At 53.1% G+C, this 14409-nt stretch overlaps 1 non-coding gene across 1 annotated transcript; it reads left to right on the plus strand.

Annotated features, from left to right (window-relative positions):
* Positions 1–10026: 10026 nt before the first annotated feature.
* TRNAD-GUC (transfer RNA aspartic acid (anticodon GUC)) lies at positions 10027–10103 on the plus strand. Its single transcript has one exon. It is a non-coding gene; the product is annotated as a tRNA-Asp (tRNA).
* Positions 10104–14409: the final 4306 nt, after the last annotated feature.

The raw sequence follows: 14409 nt of genomic DNA on the forward strand, positions 1-14409 counted from the left end.
TTTTTCTTTGAGCTGATAGCTCTGAAGAAATGTTCTGACGGTGGTGTGAGTGGAGCACGACTGTCTCCGTAGCGCAATTGGCTAGCGCGATCGGCTGCTAACCGAAAGGTTGGAGGTACGAGCCTACCCGGTGGAGGTGCGAGCCCACCCGGTGGAGGTGCGGCGCTTTTTTTTCTTTGGGCTGATAGCTTTGAAGATATGTTCTGATGGTGGTGAAAGGGGAGCACTACTGTCTCCGTGGCGCAATTGGCTAGCGCGATCGGCTGTTAACCGAGAGGTTGGAGGTTGGAGCCCTCCCGGTGGTGGTGCTGCAATTTTTTTCCTTTTGGCTGATAGCTCTGAAGAAATGTTCTGACGGTGCTGAGAGTGGAGCACGACTGTCTTCATGGCGCTATTGGCTATGCGATCGGCTGTCAACTGAAAGGTTGGAGGTTCGAGTCCTCCCGGGAGTGGTGTATTGCTTTTTTTCTTTGGGATGATAGCTTTGAAGATATGTTCTCGTGGTGGTGAGAGTGGAGCAGGACTGTCTCCGTGGCGCAATTGGCTAGCGCGATCGGCTGTTAACCGAAAGGTTGGAGGTTCGAGCCCTCCCGGGAGTGTTGTGTTGCTTTTTTTATTTTGGGCTGATAGCTTTGAAAATATGTTTTGATGGTGGTGAGTGTGGAGCAGGACTGTCTGCGTGACGCAATTGGCTAGCGCGATCGGCTGTTAACTGAAAAGTTGGAGGTTCCAGCCCTCCCGTGAGTGGTTCGTTGCTTTTTTGGGCTGATACCTTAGAAGATATGTTCTGATGGTGGTGAGAGTGGAGCACGACTGTCTCCGTGGCGCAATTGGCTAGCGCGATCGGCTGTTAACCGAAAGGTTGGAGGTCCGAGCCCACGCGGTGGTGGTGCGGCGCTTTTTTTCTTTGGGCTGATAGCTTTGAAGATATGTTCTGATGGTGGTGAGAGTGGAGCACGACTGTCTCCGTGGCGCATTAGGCTAGCGCGATCGGCTGTTAACCGAAAGGTTGGAGGTACGAGCCCACCCGGTGGTGGTGCGGCGCTTTTTTTTCTTTGGGCTGATAGCTCTGTAGAAATGTTCTGACGGTGGTGAGAGTGGAGCACGACTGTCTCCGTGGCGCAATTGGCTAGCGCGATCGGCTGTTAACCGAAAGAATGGAGGTACGAGCCCTCCCGGGTGTGGTGTGTTGCTGTTTATTCTTTGGGCTGATAGCTTTGAAGATATGTTCTGATCGTGGTGAGAGTGGAGCAGGACTGTCTCCGTGGCGCAATCGGCTAACGCGATCGGCTGTTAACCGAAAGGTTGGAGGTACGAGCCCACCCGGTGGTGGTGCGGCGCTTTTTTTTCTTTGGGCTGATAGCTTTGAAGATATGTTCTGATGGTGGTGAGAGTGGAGCAGGACTGTCTCCGTGGCGCAATCGGCTAGCGCGATCGGCTGTTAACCGAAGGTTGGAGGTACGAGCCCACCCGGTGGTGGTGCGGCGCTTGTTTTTCTTTGGGCTGATAGCTTTGAAGATATGTTCTGATGGTGGTGAGAGTGGAGCACGACTGTCTCCGTGGCGCAATTGGCTAGTGCGATCAGCTGTTAACCGAAAGGTTGGAGGTACGAGCCCACCCGGTGGAGGTGCGGCGTTTTTTTTCTTTGGACTCATTGCTTTGAAGATATGTCCTGATGGTGGTGAGAGAGGAGCACGACTGTCTCCGTGGCGCAATTGGCTAGCGCGATCGGCTGTTAGCCGAGAGGTTGGAGGTTCGAGCCCACCCGGTGGTGGTGCGGCGATTTTTTTTCCTTTGGGCTGATAGCTCTGAAAAAATGTTCTGACGGTGGTGATAGTGGAGCACGACTGTCTCCGTGGCGCAATTGGCTAGCGCGATCGGCTGTTAACCGAAAGGATGGAGGTACGAGCCCTCCCGGGTGTGGTGTGTTGCTTTTTATTCTTTCGTCTGATAGCTTTGAAGATATGTTCTGATCGTGGTGAGAGTGGAGCAGGACTGTCTCCGTGGCGCAATCGGCTAACGCGATCGGCTGTTAACCGAAAGGTTTGAGGTACGAGCCCACCCGGTGGTGGTGCGGCGCTTTTTCTTCTTTGGGCTGATAGCTTTGAAGATATTTTCTGATGGTGGTGAGAGTGGAGCAGGACAGGCTCCGTGGCGCAATGGGCTAGCGCGATCGGCTGTTAACCGAAGGTTGGAGGTACGAGCCCACCCGGTGGTGGTGCGGCGATTGTTTTTCTTTGGGCTGATAGCTTTGAAGATATGTGGTGATGGTGGTGAGAGTGGAGCACGACTGTCTCCGTGGCGCAATTGGCTAGTGCGATCAGCTGTTAACCGAAATTTAGAGGTATGAGCCCACCCGGTGGTGGTGCGGCGATTTTTTTTCTTTGGGCTGATAGCTCTGAAGAAATGTTCTGACGGTGGTGTGAGTGGAGCACGACTGTCTCCGTGGCGCAATTGGCTAGCGCGATCGGCTGCTAACCGAAAGGTTGGAGGTACGAGCCTACCCGGTGGAGGTGCGAGCCCACCCGGTGGAGGTGCGGCGCTTTTTTTTCTTTGGGCTGATAGCTTTGAAGATATGTTCTGATGGTGGGGAAAGGGGAGCACTACTGTCTCCGTGGCGCAATTGGCTAGCGCGATCGGCTGTTAACCGAGAGGTTGGAGGTTGGAGCCCTCCCGGTGGTGGTGCGGCAATTTTTTTCCTTTTGGCTGATAGCTCTGAAGAAATGTTCTGACGGTGCTGAGAGTGGAGCACGACTGTCTTCATGGCGCAATTGGCTATGCGATCGGCTGTCAACTGAAAGGTTGGAGGTTCGAGTCCTCCCGGGAGTGGTGTATTGCTTTTTTTCTTTGGGATGATAGCTTTGAAGATATGTTCTGATGGTGGTGAGTGTGGAGCACGACTGTCTCCGTGGCGCAGTTGGCTAGCGCGATCGGCTGTCAACTGAAAGGTTGGAGGTTCGAGTCCTCCCGGGAGTGTTGTATTGCTTTTTTTTCTTTGGGCTGATAGCTTTGAAGATATGTTCTGATGGTGGTGAGAGTGGAGCACGACTGTCTCCGTGGCGCAATTTGCTAGCGCGATCGGCTGTTAACCGAAAGGTTGGAGGTACGAGCCCACCCGGTGGTGGTGCGGCGCTTGTTTTTCTTTGGGCTGATAGCTTTGAAGATATGTTCTGATGGCGGTGAGAGTGGAGCACGACTGTATCCGTAGCGCAATTGGCTAGCGCGATCGGCTTTTAACCGAAAGGTTGGAGGTTCGAGCCCTCCCGGGAGTGGTGTGTTGCTTTTTTTTATTTTGGGCTGATAGCTTTGAAAATATGTTCTGATGGTGGTGAGTGTGGAGCAGGACTGTCTCCGTGGCGCAATTGGCTAGTGCAATCGGGTGTTAACCGAAAGGTTGGAGGTACGAGCCCACACGGTGGTGGTCCGGCACTTTTTTTTTCTTTGGGCTGATAGCTCTGAAGAAAAGTTCTGACGGTGGTGAGAGTGGAGCACGACTGTCTTCGTGGCGCAATTGGCTATGCGATTGGCTGTTAACTGAAAGGTTGGAGGTTGGAGCTCTCCCGGGAGTGGTGTGTTGCTTTTTTTTCTTTGGGCTGATAGCTTTGAAGATATGTTCTCGTGGTGGTGAGAGTGGAGCAGGACTGTCTCCGTGGCGCAATTGGCTAGCGCGATCGGCTGTTAACCGAAATTTGGAGGTACGAGCCCACCCGGTGGTGGTGCGGCGCTTTTTTTTCTTTGGGCTGATAGCTTTGAAGAAATGTTCTGATGGTGGTGAGAGTGGAGCACGTCTGTCTCCGCGCTCAATTGGCTAGCGCGGTCGGCTGTTAACCGAAAGGTTGGAGGTTCGAGCCTTCCCGGGAGTGGTGTGTTGCTTTTTTTATTTTGGGCTGATAGCTTTGAAAATATGTTTTGATGGTGGTGAGTGTGGAGCAGGACTGTCTCCGTGGCGCAATTTGCCAGCACGATCGGCTGTAAACCGAAAGGTTGGAGGTACGAGCCCACACGGTGATGGTCCGGCACTTTTTTTTCTTTGGGCTGATAGCTCTGAAGAAATGTTCTGACGGTGGTGAGAGTGGAGCACGACTGTCTCCGTGGCGCAATTGGCTAGCACGATCGGCTGTTAACCGAAAGGATGGAGGTACGAGCCCTCCCGGGTGTGGTGTGTTGCTTTTTATTCTTTGGGCTGATAGCTTTGAAGATATGTTCTGATCGTGGTGAGAGTGGAGCAGGACTGTCTCCATGGCGCAATCGGCTAACGCGATCGGCTGTTAACCGAAAGGTTGGAGGTACGAGCCCACCCGGTGGTGGTGCGGCGCTTTTTTTTCTTTGGGCTGATAGCTTTGAAGATATGTTCTGATGGTGGTGAGAGTGGAGCAGGACTGTCTCCGTGGCGCAATGGGCTAGCGCGATCGGCTGTTAACCGAAGGTTGGAGGTACGAGCCCACCCGGTGGTGGTGCGGCGCTTGTTTTTCTTTGGGCTGATAGCTTTGAAGATATGTTCTGATGGTGGTGAGAGTGGAGCACGACTGTCTCCGTGGCGCAATTGGCTAGTGCGATCAGCTGTTAACCAAAATTTAGAGGTACGAGCCCACCCGGTGGTGGTGCGGCGCTTTTTTTTCTTTGGGCTGATAGCTCTGAAGAAATGTTCTGACGGTGGTGAGAGTGGAGCATGACTGTCTCCATGGCGCAATTGCCTATGCGATCGGCTGTCAACTGAAAGGTTGGAGGTTCGAGTCCTCCCGGGAGTGGTCTATTGCTTTTTTTTCTTTGGGCTGATAGCTTTGAAGATATGTTCTGATGGTGGTGAGAGTGGAGCACGACTGTCTCCGTGGCGCAATTTGCCAGCACGATCGGCTGTAAACCGAAAGGTTGGAGGTACGAGCCCACACGGTGATGGTCCCGCACTTTTTTTTCTTTGGGCTGATAGCTCTGAAGAAATGTTCTGACGGTGGTGAGAGTGGAGCACGACTGTCTCCGTGGCGCAATTGGCTAGCGCGATCGGCTGTTAACCGAAAGGATGGAGGTACGAGCCCTCCCGGGTGTGGTGTGTTGCTTTTTATTCTTTGGGCTGATAGCTTTGAAGATATGTTCTGATCGTGGTGAGAGTGGAGCAGGACTGTCTCCGTGGCGCGATCGGCTAACGCGATCGGCTGTTAACCGAAAGGTTGGAGGTTCGAGCCCTCCCGGGAGTGGTGTGTTGCTTTTTTATTTTGGGCTGATAGCTTTGAAAATATGTTCTGATGGTGGTGAGTGTGGAGCAGGACTGTCTCCGTGGCGCAATTGGCTAGTGCGATCGGCTGTTAACCGAAAGGTTGTAGGTACGAGCCTACCCGGTGGAGGTGCGGCGCTTTTTTTTCTTTGGGCTGATAGCTTTGAAGATATGTTCTGATGGTGGTGAGAGGAGAGCACGACTGTCTCCGTGGCGCAATTGGCTAGCGCGATCGGCTGTTAACCGGAAGGTTGGAGGTTGGAGCCCTCCCGGTGGTGGTGCGGCGATTTTTTTCCTTTTGGCTGATAGCTCTGAAGAAATGTTCTGACGGTGGTGAGAGTGGAGCATGACTGTCTCTATGGCGCAATTGCCTATGCGATCGGCTGTCAACTGAAAGGTTGGAGGTTCGAGTCCTCCCGGGAGTGTTGTATTGCTTTTTTTTCTTTGGGATGATAGCTTTGAAGATATGTTCTGATGGTGGTGAGTGTGGAGCACGACTGTCTCCGTGGCGCAGTTGGCTAGCGCGATCGGCTGTCAACTGAAAGGTTGGAGGTTCGAGTCCTCCCGGGAGTGTTGTATTGCTTTTTTTTCTTTGGGCTGATAGCTTTGAAGATATGTTCTGATGGTGGTGAGAGTGGAGCACGACTGTCTCCGTGGCGCAATTTGCTAGCGCGATCGGCTGTTAACCGAAAGGTTGGAGGTACGAGCCCACCCGGTGGTGGTGCGGCGCTTTTTTTTCTTTGGGCTGATAGCTTTGAAGAAATGTTCTGATGGTGGTGAGAGTGGAGCACGTCTGTCTCCGTGGCTCAATTGGCTAGCGCGGTCGGCTGTTAAACGAAAGATTGGAGGTTCGAGCCTTCCCGGGAGTGGTGTGTTGCTTTTTTTATTTTGGGCTGATAACTTTGAAAATATGTTTTCATGGTGGTGAGTGTGGAGACAGACTGTCTCCGTGACGCAATTGGCTAGCGCGATCGGCTGTTAACCGAAAGGTTGGAGGTACGAGCCCACCCGGTGGAGGTGCGGCGTTTTTTTTCCTTTGGGCTCATTGCTTTGAAGATATGTCCTGATGGTGGTGAGAGTGGAGCACGACTGTCTCCGTGGCGCAATTGGCTAGCGCGATCGGCTGTTAGCCGAGAGGTTGGAGGTTCGAGCCCACCCGGTGGTGGTGCGGCGATTTTTTTCCTTTGGGCTGATAGCTCTGAAAAAATGTTCTGACGGTGGTGATAGTGGAGCACGACTGTCTCCGTGGCGCAATTGGCTAGCGCAATCGGCTGTTAACCGAAAGGATGGAGGTACGAGCCCTCCCGTGTGTGGTGTGTTGCTTTTTATTCTTTGGTCTGATAGCTTTGAAGATATGTTCTGATCGTGGTGAGAGTGGAGCAGGACTGTCTCAGTGGCGCAATCGGCTAACGCGATCTGCTGTTAACCGAAAGGTTTGAGGTACGAGCCCACCCGGTGGTGGTGCGGCGCTTTTTTTTCTTTGGGCTGATAGCTTTGAAGATATTTTCTGATGGTGGTGAGAGTGGAGCAGGACTGGCTCCGTGGCGCAATGGGCTAGCGCGATCGGCTGTTAACCGAAGGTTGGAGGTACGAGCCCACCCGGTGGTGGTGCGGCGATTGTTTTTCTTTGGGCTGATAGCTTTGAAGATATGTGGTGATGGTGGTGAGAGTGGAGCACGACTGTCTCCGTGGCGCAATTGGCTAGTGCAATCAGCTGTTAACCGAAATTTAGAGGTATGAGCCCACCCGGTGGTGGTGCGGCGATTTTTTTTCTTTGAGCTGATAGCTCTGAAGAAATGTTCTGACGGTGGTGTGAGTGGAGCACGACTGTCTCCGTAGCGCAATTGGCTAGCGCGATCGGCTGCTAACCGAAAGGTTGGAGGTACGAGCCTACCCGGTGGAGGTGCGAGCCCACCCGGTGGAGGTGCGGCGCTTTTTTTTCTTTGGGCTGATAGCTTTGAAGATATGTTCTGATGGTGGTGAAAGGGGAGCACTACTGTCTCCGTGGCGCAATTGGCTAGCGCGATCGGCTGTTAACCGAGAGGTTGGAGGTTGGAGCCCTCCCGGTGGTGGTGCGGCAATTTTTTTTCCTTTTGGCTGATAGCTCTGAAGAAATGTTCTGACGGTGCTGAGAGTGGAGCACGACTGTCTTCATGGCGCTATTGGCTATGCGATCGGCTGTCAACTGAAAGGTTGGAGGTTCGAGTCCTCCCGGGAGTGGTGTATTGCTTTTTTTCTTTGGGATGATAGCTTTGAAGATATGTTCTCGTGGTGGTGAGAGTGGAGCAGGACTGTCTCCGTGGCGCAATTGGCTAGCGCGATCGGCTGTTAACCGAAATTTGGAGGTACTGGCCCACCCGGTGGTGGTGCGGCGCTTTTTTTTCTTTGGGCTGATAGCTTTGAAGAAATGTTCTGATGGTGGTGAGAGTGGAGCACGTCTGTCTCCGTGGCTCAATTGGCTAGCGCGGTCGGCTGTTAACCGAAAGGTTGGAGGTTCGAGCCCTCCCGGGAGTGTTGTGTTGCTTTTTTTATTTTGGGCTGATAGCTTTGAAAATATGTTTTGATGGCGGTGAGTGTGGAGCAGGACTGTCTGCGTGACGCAATTGGCTAGCGCGATCGGCTGTTAACTGAAAAGTTGGAGGTTCCAGCCCTCCCGGGAGTGGTTTGTTGCTTTTTTTGGGCTGATACCTTAGAAGATATGTTCTGATGGTGGTGAGAGTGGAGCACGACTGTCTCCGTGGCGCAATTGGCTAGCGCGATCGGCTGTTAACCGAAAGGTTGGAGGTCCGAGCCCACGCGGTGGTGGTGCGGCGCTTTTTTTCTTTGGGCTGATAGCTTTGAAGATATGTTCTGATGGTGGTGAGAGTGGAGCACGACTGTCTCCGTGGCGCATTAGGCTAGCGCGATCGGCTGTTAACCGAAAGGTTGGAGGTACGAGCCCACCCGGTGGTGGTGCGGCGCTTTTTTTTTCTTTGGGCTGATAGCTCTGAAGAAATGTTCTGACGGTGGTGAGAGTGGAGCACGACTGTCTCCGTGGCGCAATTGGCTAGCGCGATCGGCTGTTAACCGAAAGAATGGAGGTACGAGCCCTCCCGGGTGTGGTGTGTTGCTGTTTATTCTTTGGGCTGATAGCTTTGAAGATATGTTCTGATCGTGGTGAGAGTGGAGCAGGACTGTCTCCGTGGCGCAATCGGCTAACGCGATCGGCTGTTAACCGAAAGGTTGGAGGTACGAGCCCACCCAGTGGTGGTGCGGCGCTTTTTTTTCTTTGGGCTGATAGCTTTGAAGATATGTTCTGATGGTGGTGAGAGTGGAGCAGGACTGTCTCCGTGGCGCAATCGGCTAGCGCGATCGGCTGTTAACCGAAGGTTGGAGGTACGAGCCCACCCGGTGGTGGTGCGGCGCTTGTTTTTCTATGGGCTGATAGCTTTGAAGATATGTTCTGATGGTGGTGAGAGTGGAGCACGACTGTCTCCGTGGCGCAATTGGCTAGTGCGATCAGCTGTTAACCGAAAGGTTGGAGGTACGAGCCCACCCGGTGGAGGTGCGGCGTTTTTTTTCTTTGGACTCATTGCTTTGAAGATATGTCCTGATGGTGGTGAGAGAGGAGCACGACTGTCTCCGTGGCGCAATTGGCTAGCGCGATCGGCTGTTAGCCGAGAGGTTGGAGGTTCGAGCCCACCCGGTGGTGGTGCGGTGATTTTTTTTCCTTTGGGCTGATAGCTCTGAAAAAATGTTCTGACGGTGGTGATAGTGGAGCACGACTGTCTCCGTGGCGCAATTGGCTAGCGCGATCGGCTGTTAACCGAAAGGATGGAGGTACGAGCCCTCCCGGGTGTGGTGTGTTGCTTTTTATTCTTTCGTCTGATAGCTTTGAAGATATGTTCTGATCGTGGTGAGAGTGGAGCAGGACTGTCTCCGTGGCGCAATCGGCTAACGCGATCGGCTGTTAACCGAAAGGTTTGAGGTACGAGCCCACCCGGTGGTGGTGCGGCGCTTTTTCTTCTTTGGGCTGATAGCTTTGAAGATATTTTCTGATGGTGGTGAGAGTGGAGCAGGACTGGCTCCGTGGCGCAATGGGCTAGCGCGATCGGCTGTTAACCGAAGGTTGGAGGTACGAGCCCACCCGGTGGTGGTGCGGCGATTGTTTTTCTTTGGGCTGATAGCTTTGAAGATATGTGGTGATGGTGGTGAGAGTGGAGCACGACTGTCTCCGTGGCGCAATTGGCTAGTGCGATCAGCTGTTAACCGAAATTTAGAGGTATGAGCCCACCCGGTGGTGGTGCGGCGATTTTTTTTTCTTTGGGCTGATAGCTCTGAAGAAATGTTCTGACGGTGGTGTGAGTGGAGCACGACTGTCTCCGTGGCGCAATTGGCTAGCGCGATCGGCTGCTAACCGAAAGGTTGGAGGTACGAGCCTACCCGGTGGAGGTGCGAGCCCACCCGGTGGAGGTGCGGCGCTTTTTTTTCTTTGGGCTGATAGCTTTGAAGATATGTTCTGATGGTGGTGAAAGGGGAGCACTACTGTCTCCGTGGCGCAATTGGCTAGCGCGATCGGCTGTTAACCGAGAGGTTGGAGGTTGGAGCCCTCCCGGTGGTGGTGCGGCAATTTTTTTCCTTTTGGCTGATAGCTCTGAAGAAATGTTCTGACGGTGCTGAGAGTGGAGCACGACTGTCTTCATGGCGCAATTGGCTATGCGATCGGCTGTCAACTGAAAGGTTGGAGGTTCGAGTCCTCCCGGGAGTGGGGTATTGCTTTTTTTCTTTGGGATGATAGCTTTGAAGATATGTTCTGATGGTGGTGAGTGTGGAGCACGACTGTCTCCGTGGCGCAGTTGGCTAGCGCGATCGGCTGTCAACTGATAGGTTGGAGGTTCGAGTCCTCCCGGGAGTGTTGTATTGCTTTTTTTTCTTTGGGCTGATAGCTTTGAAGATATGTTCTGATGGTGGTGAGAGTGGAGCACGACTGTCTCCGTGGCGCAATTTGCTAGCGCGATCGGCTGTTAACCGAAAGGTTGGAGGTACGAGCCCACCCGGTGGTGGTGCGGCGCTTTTTTTTCTTTGGGCTGATAGCTTTGAAGAAATGTTCTGATGGTGGTGAGAGTGGAGCACGTCTGTCTCCGTGGCTCAATTGGCTAGCGCGGTCGGCTGTTAACCGAAAGATTGGAGGTTCGAGCCTTCCCGGGAGTGGTGTGTTGCTTTTTTTATTTTGGGCTGATAACTTTGAAAATATGTTTTCATGGTGGTGAGTGTGGAGACAGACTGTCTCCGTGACGCAATTGGCTAGCGCGATCGGCTGTTAACCGAAAGGTTGGAGGTACGAGCCCACCCGGTGGAGGTGCGGCGTTTTTTTTTCTTTGGACTCATTGCTTTGAAGATATGTCCTGATGGTGGTGAGAGTGGAGCACGACTGTCTCCGTGGCGCAATTGGCTAGAGCGATCGGCTGTTAGCCGAGAGGTTGGAGGTTCGAGCCCACCCGGTGGTGGTGCGGCGATTTTTTTCCTTTGGGCTGATAGCTCTGAAAAAATGTTCTGACGGTGGTGATAGTGGAGCACGACTGTCTCCGTGGCGCAATTGGCTAGCGCGATCGGCTGTTAACCGAAAGGATGGAGGTACGAGCCCTCCCGTGTGTGGTGTGTTGCTTTTTATTCTTTGGTCTGATAGCTTTGAAGATATGTTCTGATCGTGGTGAGAGTGGAGCAGGACAGTCTCCGTGGCGCAATCGGCTAACGCGATCGGCTGTTAACCGAAAGGTTTGAGGTACGAGCCCACCCGGTGGTGGTGCGGCGCTTTTTTTTCTTTGGGCTGATAGCTTTGAAGATATTTTCTGATGGTGGTGAGAGTGGAGCAGGACTGGCTCCGTGGCGCAATGGGCTAGCGCGATCGGCTGTTAACCGAAGGTTGGAGGTACGAGCCCACCCGGTGGTGGTGCGGCGATTGTTTTTCTTTGGGCTGATAGCTTTGAAGATATGTGGTGATGGTGGTGAGAGTGGAGCACGACTGTCTCCGTGGCGCAATTGGCTAGTGCAATCAGCTGTTAACCGAAATTTAGAGGTATGAGCCCACCCGGTGGTGGTGCGGCGATTTTTTTTCTTTGGGCTGATAGCTCTGAAGAAATGTTCTGACGGTGGTGTGAGTGGAGCACGACTGTCTCCGTAGCGCAATTGGCTAGCGCGATCGGCTGCTAACCGAAAGGTTGGAGGTACGAGCCTACCCGGTGGAGGTGCGAGCCCACCCGGTGGAGGTGCGGCGCTTTTTTTTCTTTGGGCTGATAGCTTTGAAGATATGTTCTGATGGTGGTGAAAGGGGAGCACTACTGTCTCCGTGGCGCAATTGGCTAGCGCGATCGGCTGTTAACCGAGAGGTTGGAGGTTGGAGCCCTCCCGGTGGTGGTGCGGCAATTTTTTTCCTTTTGGCTGATAGCTCTGAAGAAATGTTCTGACGGTGCTGAGAGTGGAGCACGACTGTCTTCATGGCGCTATTGGCTATGCGATCGGCTGTCAACTGAAAGGTTGGAGGTTCGAGTCCTCCCGGGAGTGGTGTATTGCTTTTTTTCTTTGGGATGATAGCTTTGAAGATATGTTCTGATGGTGGTGAGTGTGGAGCACGACTGTCTCCGTGGCGCAGTTGGCTAGCGCGATCGGCTGTTAACCGAAAGGTTTGAGGTACGAGCCCACCCGGTGGTGGTGTGGCGCTTTTTTTTCTTTGGGCTGATAGCTCTGAAGAAATGTTCTGACGGTGGTGAGAGTGGAGCACGACTGTCTTCATGGCGCAATTGGCTATGCGATCGGCTGTTAACTGAAAGGTTGGATGTTGGAGCCCTCCCGGGAGTGGTGTGTTGCGTTTTTTTCTTTGGGCTGATAGATTTGAAGATATGTTCTCGTGGTGGTGAGAGTGGAGCAGGACTGTCTCCGTGGCGCAATTGGCTAGCGCGATCGGCTGTTAACCGAAATTTGGAGGTACGGGCCCACCCGGTGGTGGTGCGGCGCTTTTTTTTCTTTGGGCTGATAGCTTTGAAGAAATGTTCTGATGGTGGTGAGAGTGGAGCACGTCTGTCTCCGTGGCTCAATTGGCTAGCGCGGTCGGCTGTTAACCGAAAGGTTGGAGGTTCGAGCCCTCCCGGGAGTGTTGTGTTGCTTTTTTTATTTTAGGCTGATAGCTTTGAAAATATGTTTTGATGGTGGTGAGTGTGGAGCAGGACTGTCTGCGTGACGCAATTGGCTAGCGCGATCGGCTGTTAACTGAAAAGTTGGAGGTTCCAGCCCTCCCGGGAGTGGTTTGTTGCTTTTTTTGGGCTGATACCTTAGAAGATATGTTCTGATGGTGGTGAGAGTGGAGCACGACTGTCTCCGTGGCGCAATTGGCTAGCGCGATCGGCTGTTAACCGAAAGGTTGGAGGTCCGAGCCCACGCGGTGGTGGTGCGGCGCTTTTTTTCTTTGGGCTGATAGCTTTGAAGATATGTTCTGATGGTGGTGAGAGTGGAGCACGACTGTCTCCGTGGCGCATTAGGCTAGCGCGATCGGCTGTTAACCGAAAGGTTGGAGGTACGAGCCCACCCGGTGGTGGTGCGGCGCTTTTTTTTCTTTGGGCTGATAGCTCTGAAGAAATGTTCTGACGGTGGTGAGAGTGGAGCACGACTGTCTCCGTGGCGCAATTGGCTAGCGCGATCGGCTGTTAACCGAAAGGATGGAGGTACGAGCCCTCCCGGGTGTGGTGTGTTGCTGTTTATTCTTTGTTCTGATAGCTTTGAAGATATGTTCTGATCGTGGTGAGAGTGGAGCAGGACTGTCTCCGTGGCGCAATCGGCTAACGCGATCGGCTGTTAACCGATAGGTTGGAGGTACGAGCCCACCCGGTGGTGGTGCGGCGCTTTTTTTTCTTTGGGCTGATAGCTTTGAAGATATGTTCTGATGGTGGTGAGAGTGGAGCAGGACTGTCTCCGTGGCGCAATCGGCTAGCGCGATCGGCTGTTAACCGAAGGTTGGAGGTACGAGCCCACCCGGTGGTGGTGCGGCGCTTGTTTTTCTTTGGGCTGATAGCTTTGAAGATATGTTCTGATGGTGGTGAGAGTGGAGCACGACTGTCTCCGTGGCGCAATTGGCTAGTGCGATCAGCTGTTAACTGAAGGTTGGAGGTACGAGCCCACCCGGTGGTGGTGCGGCGCTTTTTTTTCTTTGGGCTGATAGCTTTGAAGATATGTTCTGACGGTGGTGTGAGTTGAGCACGACTGTCTCCGTGGCGAAATTGGCTAGCGCGATCGGCTTTTAACCGAAAGGTTGGAGGTTCGAGCCCTCCCGGGAGTGGTGTGTTTCTTTTTTTATTTTGGGCTGATAGCTTTGAAAATATGTTCTGATGGTGGTGAGTGTGGAGCAGGACTGTCTCCGTGGCGCAATTGGCTAGCGCGATCGGCTGTTAACCAAAATTTGGAGGTACGAGCCCACCCGGTGGTGGTTTGTTGCTTTTTTTTGGGCTGATACCTGAAAAGATATGTTCTGATGGTGGTGAGAGTGGAGCACGACTGTCTCCGTGGCGCAATTTGCTAGCGCGATCGGCTGTTAACCGAAAGGTTGGAGGTACGAGCCCACACGGTGGTGGTGTGTTGCTTTTTTTATTTTGGGCTGATAGCTTTGAAGCTATGTTCTCATGTTGGTGAGAGTGGAGCACGACTGTCTCCGTGGCGCATTAGGCTAGCGCGATCGGCTGTTAACCGAAAGGTTGGAGGTACGAGCCCACCCGGTGGTGGTGCGGCGCTTTTTTTTCTTTGGGCTGATAGCTCTGAAGAAATGATCTGACGGTGGTGAGAGTGGAGCACTACTGTCTCCGTGGCGCAATTGGCTAGCGCGATCGGCTGTTAACCAAAAGGATGGAGGTACGAGCCCTCCCGGGTGTGGTGTGTTGCTTTTTATTCTTTGGGCTGATAGCTTTGAAGATATGTTCTGATCGTGGTGAGAGTGGAGCAGGACTGTCTCCGTGGCGCAATCGGCTAACGCGATCGGCTGTTAACCGAAATTTAGAGGTACGAGCCCACCCGGTGGTGGTGCGTCGCTTTTTTTTCTTTGGGCTGATAGCTCTGAAGAAATGTTCTGACGGTGGTGTGAGTGGAGCACGACTGTCTCCGTGGCGCAATTGGCTAGCGCGATCGGCTTTTAACCGAAAGGTTTGAGGTTCGAGCCCTCCCGGGAGTGGTGTGTTGCTTTT

Source organism: Rhipicephalus microplus, chromosome 2 (genome assembly GCF_043290135.1).
Source record: "Rhipicephalus microplus isolate Deutch F79 chromosome 2, USDA_Rmic, whole genome shotgun sequence".
NCBI lineage: Eukaryota > Metazoa > Arthropoda > Arachnida > Ixodida > Ixodidae > Rhipicephalus > Rhipicephalus microplus.